We start from the raw sequence: 7,500 nt of genomic DNA, 5'->3' as shown, positions 1-7,500 counted from the left end.
AGTACAGGAGAAGCCTGGGCTTTCCTTACGCCGGCTGGAAGCGCGAAAAACCTGGCCCAATCCTCCCCCCTCCTTTGATTTCCCATTCCATTTCCACCAGTGCGTATGAAAGTCATAAACGGGTTAAGATGAAATTCTGCAAAGATATAACATTTTCTTTGAAGTAAATTCAGAGCTACCAATCAAAATATGAAAGTGGCTCCGAACAGGCTGCATAGAATCATGAGTAACTTTGCAGAGTTTCATCTTTCCCTGCTTACTTCTTTCTTTTCAATTCTTACATCTCACTTCCCACTCTTCCTTCTTGAAAGTTGTAAACAGGTCAAGATGCATTTCTGAAACGATTAAAATTTTCTCTGAAGTAAATTCAGAGCTACCAATTAAATATGAAAGTAGCTCCAAATGGACTCCAGAGAATCTTGAGCATCTTTGCAGAATTTCATCTTTCCCGACTTACTTCTTTCTTTTCAATTGTTGCATCTCAATTATTCTTACATCTCACTCCTCACTCTTCCTTCTTGAAAGTCGTAAACAGGTTAAGATGTATTTCAGCAAAAGTATAACATTTTCTCTGGAGTAAATTTAGAGCTACCAATCAAATATCAAAGTTGCTCCAAATGGGCTCCAGAGAATCTTGAGCATCTTTGCAGAATTTCATCTATCTCTGCTTACTTCTTTCTTTCTTTTCAATTCTTACATCTCACTCCTCACTCTTCCTTCTTGAAAGTCGTAAACAGGTTAAGATGCATTTCTGCAAAGGTAGAGCATTTTCTCTGGAGTAAATTTAGAGCTACCAATCAAATATCAAAGTGGCTTCAAATGGGCTCCAGAGAATCTTGAGCATCTTTGCAGAATTTCATCTATCTCTGCTTACTTCTTTCTTTCTTTTCAATTCTTACATCTCACTCCTCACTCTTCCTTCTTGAAAGTCGTAAACAGGTTAAGATGCATTTCTGCAAAGGTAGAGCATTTTCTCTGGAGTAAATTTAGAGCTACCAATCAAAAATCAAAGTGGCTTCAAATGGGCTCCAGAGAATCTTGAGTATCTTTGCAGTATTTCATCTTTCTCTGCTTACTTCTTTCTTTTCATTTCTTACATCTCACTCCTCACTCTTCCTTCTTGAAAGTCGTAAACGGGTTAAGATGTGTTTCTGCAAAGGTATAAAATTTTCTCTGGAGTAAATTTAGAGCTACCAATCAAAAATCAAAGTGGCTTCAAATGGGCTCCAGAGAATCTTGAGTATCTTTGCAGTATTTCATCTTTCTCTGCTTACTTCTTTCTTTTCATTTCTTACATCTCACTCCTCACTCTTCCTTCTTGAAAGTCGTAAACGGGTTAAGATGTGTTTCTGCAAAGGTATAAAATTTTCTCTGGAGTAAATTTAGAGCTACCAATCAAAAATCAAAGTGGCTTCAAATGGGCTCCAGAGAATCTTGAGTATCTTTGCAGTATTTCATCTTTCTCTGCTTACTTCTTTCTTTTCATTTCTTACATCTCACTCCTCACTCTTCCTTCTTGAAAGTCGTAAACGGGTTAAGATGTGTTTCTGCAAAGGTATAAAATTTTCTCTGGAGTAAATTTAGAGCTACCAATCAAAAATCAAAGTGGCTTCAAATGGGCTCCAGAGAATCTTGAGTATCTTTGCAGTATTTCATCTTTCTCTGCTTACTTCTTTCTTTTCATTTCTTACATCTCACTCCTCACTCTTCCTTCTTGAAAGTCGTAAACGGGTTAAGATGTGTTTCTGCAAAGGTATAAATTTTCTCTGGAGTAAATTTAGAGCTACCAATCAAAAATCAAAGTGGCTTCAAATGGGCTCCAGAGAATCTTGAGTATCTTTGCAGTATTTCATCTTTCTCTGCTTACTTCTTTCTTTTCATTTCTTACATCTCACTCCTCACTCTTCCTTCTTGAAAGTCGTAAACGGGTTAAGATGTGTTTCTGCAAAGGTATAAAATTTTCTCTGGAGTAAATTTAGAGCTACCAATCAAATATCAAAGTGGCTTCAAATGGGCTCCAGAGAATCTTGAGTATCTTTGCAGTATTTCATCTTTCTCTGCTTACTTCTTTCTTTTCATTTCTTACATCTCAATTCTTACATCTCACTCCTCACATCTCACTCCTCACTCTTCCCTCCTGAAAGTCGTAAACAGGTTGAGATGCATTTCTGCAAAGGTATAAAATTTTCTCTGGAGTAAATTTAGAGCTACCAATCAAATATCAAAGTGGCTTCAAATGGGCTCCAGAGAATCTTGAGTATCTTTGCAGTATTTCATCTTTCTCTGCTTACTTCTTTCTTTTCATTTCTTACATCTCACTCCTCACTCTTCCTTCTTGAAAGTCGTAAACGGGTTAAGATGTGTTTCTGCAAAGGTATAAAATTTTCTCTGGAGTAAATTTAGAGCTACCAATCAAAAATCAAAGTGGCTTCAAATGGGCTCCAGAGAATCTTGAGTATCTTTGCAGTATTTCATCTTTCTCTGCTTACTTCTTTCTTTTCATTTCTTACATCTCAATTCTTACATCTCACTCCTCACATCTCACTCCTCACTCTTCCCTCCTGAATGTTGTAAACAGGTTGAGATGCATTTCTGCAAAGGTATAAAATTTTCTCTGGAGTAAATTTAGAGCTACCAATCAAATATCAAAGTGGCTTCAAATGGGCTCCAGAGAATCTTGAGTATCTTTGCAGAATTTCATCTTTCCCTTTCCTAAAACACTTTAACACTTCTAAATTTTACTCAACCATACATTTTACTACACGATAAGAAAACCTCATTTAGTTTTAAAGATTTTAATAGATTTCAATATATATTACAAAAACATTTGTATTAATATTATGTTCAAGAAATACAATAAAAATGCATTGACTTGATATTGTCTCATTAAATTTCGTTTTAAAAACACCCTACCACCAACACATTAACAAGCAGAAAAATTACACCCAAAACCTAAATTCAGAGATATATTTAAAACCTGGATTTTGACAATGGAAACTATTAACATTCAAGTGTCTAAACAACGAAAAGGTGTTATCAACCACCTAAAATGAAGAAAAAATTTTCTATAGCAAACAATTAACCTGAACAAAAGGAAATCAAGCTTTCCACAAAAACCTACAAAATGAAATAAAACAAAAAACGACTTTAGATATATTAACAGCTCACATAAAAAGTTAACCCCTATTCACATTTACACATTAAGCAAGAGAAGGGCAGGGGCAGAAACAATCACACACAACCCAGAAAAACTAAAAACTCCCTCAATGACAGCAACTTCTAAGCACAAAACAATTCCAACTTTTGTTTGCTCTGCTTGTAACTCTAATGTCTTTTGCGTTCAACTATTTCTTTCTGACAATTCTAAACTGCTGACTTTAAAGAATATTGTTTAAACACTTGAACACATTTGTGGGCCAATGACTGCTCATTCCACAAATAATTAATGAATCAATAAAACATAATACTTCACAATAAGCTAAGAATCAATTAATGTATAAAACAAAAACAAAACAAAAAGAGCACGTATAATGATTGCTGAGATTACAAAGGCACTCATCCCAGTCGAGCTTCAGTTTCTTAAGCTGCATAGCAAGATTCTTAACACTGTGGGGTGGGGGGGGGGGGGTGGGGGGTGGGGTGTCTAACATGAAGAGTTAGAGAGTTTAAGTCGACAAGCAATATAAGAAAAAGATCAAAGTTTAAAGCTTCAGTTAGGGACCGGATGGCCTAATTTATCCACGAAGGCTGTAAGCAAAACCAAAGTAATTACTTTGGCCAATCAAAAAGGACGGAGACAATCCAATAAACCAATCGAAACTCGAAGTCATTACACGTAGCTGACACAAAGCGCGAGAAAACGTGCACACGTGAGCCACAATTGGTTTTGGTTTCACTTCTGATTGGTTGAAAAAGTGGCGCGAGAACTTTGAACTAATCACTGAGTGAAGTAATGCAAAACAAAAGGAATTCACTAATTAATTTCGACACTCAATTGAAAACCGCTCTATACTTATGTAATTCGGATAGCCTTTATAATTAAGTGTGAAAGCTTGTGCGCATTGCCTTTGCCTTATGGAAACTAAATTATATACTTGCAATTATTCCATAATCTAATAGATTGTGTGGTTACAGAAAATATCCATACCCCCCACCACGGAAGATCATTGGAAATTCCGAAGAGGAGGGGGGTTAAAGGGCAGCAATCTCCAAGGGGTAGGGGGGTTTGGTGGGAAACTACTTTTCCAAAGGGTCACCAAACCACGTACAAAACATGAAAGCAACATACGATCGATCTGAGGCACAAAAACATACTTACGTAGATAGATAGATAGATAGATAGATAGATAGATAGATAGATAGATAGATAGATGGCCTTTATTTTAAAACGATGAGTATTAAAGCTACGTGAGCTTGTGGGGTCGTTTACAATAACTCATCACTGACTAACTAGGAATATATAAAAAAAGAACATTGAACTTATTGAACATTGAACTTGAAAGTACGTTCTTTTGAAACAAAACTGGGTGGGTGCCATTTAGACCGCGGACAGGAACCGGAAGTCAAAGTTTCTCTTCTTTGAGTAAAAGATCGTGGCCTCAGGAAGTTTTTGAAGTTTTAAAGTTTTTGCAGAATCTGTATTATTCACGGCTGTTGAAGTACTTTCGTTCAACCTTCAGAAGGCCTGGCTACCTCGCTAGTAAATCGTGACGACGTTCACGAAACCTACCGTGTTAACAAGTGTGTATTAGTGAAGTTTTCGGTCCTTAAATAACAATCAACCTGAAGAAACTAGTAAAATGTCTAGACAAAGGAACCTTGTAGTTTCTGTTTTATTTACTATCGTTTGCTAGTTGTTTAAGTGAGTGAAACGTTCTCAGCGGAGTTTCCACAAAAACGTGAAACAGTCAACGTGCAACCCAAATGTTTAAGCTTATAATCTTACATAAAAACAACAAACATAATTTGCAAAGTTTATGGTGAAGAAGTTAAAAGTTTAGCTGGATTATAAGCCTAACAAAGCATTATATTTTTATTAAAGGTAACCCTATTTAATGCTTACACTGTTGCAATAAAATTCTGCTGTATTGACGTAACTAAGTTGGTATTCACTTTCTTTTTCATAAGTACAAAAATTCTGGAAATTCCTGAAAGGAGGGGGGGTCATCAAAGACCCCCCTGGAATGGAAAATCCTGGGGGGAGGGGAGTGCAAATCAAAACGTCTTCCGTAGTGGGGGTACGGATATTTTCTGAAATAACACAATTCAACAGAAACCTTTATGAACAAAGGACAGAGTTGCAATGGGATTGGTCTTAGGTCCCTCCTTGGCAAATATTTTTATGTCCTATCAAGGAGATGCTAGAAAGCAAATAGCAAATTACCCTCCTTTTACAAAAGACAGTAATGTTGACGACACCTTAGCCGCAGTATCCAACCTTCCATCTGCTAAAGCCTTTTTAACCATCTAGTGCTTTATGTATTTTCTTGTCTGTGTGTTGCATGTGTGTGTAGGATGTATGTGCATTTCTACCAAACTAAAGTTTTATTACAATAATTACTTGCAAGGCTGGCTGCCTGTTAATCTGTTACACCATAATACACTGTAATACCCAATAAGCCAAATCATCTCATACCTTACCACATAATGAACCCTAATAATATTAAAGAGAACACAATTCTATTATATTTTGAAATTATGTTGCTGTTAAATAAGAATCTGATACAAAAACTTTCCGACTCAGGGAAATCGGTATTAAAACAGAAATCTTTTCGATAATATACGAGGAATGGTAAAATCCAACACTCGCCGAGACGACGAGATACTAGTTGAAAATGGGTTGTTCCAGAAAAAATCCACACCCCCCCGACGGATGGGATTCTGGAAATTCTCGCGGGAGGGGGGGTCAAGGACCCTGAAAATCCAGGTGGGAGGGGGGGTTGAACTCGAAAAAGTCCTCTGCAGGGGTCATCTGAACCATAGTTCACGCGATTCGAACGTTTAGTTCGGTGACAGTTTAGCGCTCTCAGACCCTGAAAATAGTAGAAATATTTTGTTCACATATTTCTCACCTGACATAAATGATAATCTAAGTTCCTTCGCAGGTCCTTTTATAGCAGAAAACGCGAACAAGATACTAAAGAAAGAGCTGTCGCAACAATAGGGAGCTTGCGAAACGACGACGCCGACGGCAACGACGACGATACAAAACAATAGGTTTAGTGAGCAAAAACAATGGCTCTGCACGCTTTGCACGTGCGTTTTACGTTTTGGTACATTTCTTTGCTGTCATCTCCTAAATGACGACGTGAAATGACTAAATTCAAGGTTCTGTGGAGGATGTTAGCACATGACGATGAATTTTCAGTTCTCTCTCTACGCTTCCAACCCACTCATACCAGTTAATTAATTTCTGGTCAGTTACTACACATTTTTAACGCGGAACGACATGAAATAGTTTTGTAGTGATATGAATAACGCGGATTTGTATTTTTAAATGAAGTCCTCGTAGCCGTCGTCGTCCTCGTTTTGTAAGCTCCCTAACCTAATATTTTTGAAACGCCTGACACATTTTTACTTATACCCAGATCCGGCGCGCCACCGTTGTTTCGTGTAATGATACAGTAAAGAAAGTAAACAATTGATTTACTTTCACACCTTCGCACTTTGTATTCTTTAGGGTTTGTTTTAGTTTTTCATCTAGGTCTACTATTATCAGCCTAGTCTGCCTGCTTCTCAGTTTTTTTAAAGTTCAGCCGGATTCCCCTCTTAGTCGTAAAAGGAGGAACGTCAAATTCTAGCGTCTTTGAAACAAGGTTTGAGAAACGTAAAGAGAAGGAATTTTTTTTGCGCTAAGTAATTGCTCTCAAGTTTGCTTTGTTCCCTTCCGAGACCTCTGCAGCCGCAGCAGCTTCTGCTTAACATTATAAATAATAAATAATTCGTTGAAAGTTGAAAATATATGTTAAAATTTCGTTTTCGTGAATGGGAGCTGTTTCAAGTGCTTTGTCTTGGATAGGTTCTTTATAGCACACATTTTGTCTTTCCGATTTACTAACGAAAGCCTAAAGACTTTTTGAAACTATGGCAGACTGAGAAAGCTCTTCATGACACGAGTTTGAACTTTCCTTCCACTGCAGATTAGAACTACAGGCTCTTGAAGGTAGGATATGTGACTCAAATTATCCAGTCTTTAAGATATAAAAGAATTTATTTGAACGATAAACAAGTTTAGACTCGTTTTTCAAAAGATTTTGATCATGTTTTATTTAAAAGTTCTCGATCTTGAGTGGACGAGACTGACGTTATGTCTCCAAAATGAATGACTATTGAACTCTTTTGTCATGTTCTCTACTAATTGTATTTACTTTTGGACCATATTTAGCGCAAAGAAAGAACAAGGGCAATTGATTTTTATGAGCTAAGAATGTACAAACACTCGTTCGCGTTTTAGCATTTTTGCTCCTTTCTTTTCTTAGTTCCACACAACAGAATTTTTAT

General features: G+C 36.9%; 1 long non-coding RNA gene across 2 annotated transcripts in view; it reads left to right on the top strand.

Annotated features, from left to right (window-relative positions):
- The window catches only part of LOC137982754 (uncharacterized), a 13,872-nt gene extending 11,074 nt beyond the window's left edge, over window positions 1–2,798 (top strand). The window contains exons 3-4 of one of the 2 annotated variants that reach the window (XR_011118813.1): window positions 1–1,950; window positions 2,024–2,798. The exon at window positions 1–1,950 is cut by the window's left edge and continues 128 nt beyond it. This is a non-coding gene — a long non-coding RNA (uncharacterized lncRNA). Of the gene's footprint in view, window positions 1,964–2,023 lie in introns of those variants that run through there. The other variant, XR_011118812.1, reaches the window with a different exon arrangement.
- The last annotated feature ends 4,702 nt before the right edge of the window (window positions 2,799–7,500 follow it).

The sequence above is a fragment of the Montipora foliosa genome, chromosome 13 (assembly GCF_036669935.1).
Source record: "Montipora foliosa isolate CH-2021 chromosome 13, ASM3666993v2, whole genome shotgun sequence".
In the NCBI taxonomy this organism is placed as follows: domain Eukaryota; kingdom Metazoa; phylum Cnidaria; class Anthozoa; order Scleractinia; family Acroporidae; genus Montipora; species Montipora foliosa.
This window is presented reverse-complemented; position numbering and strand designations above follow the sequence as displayed.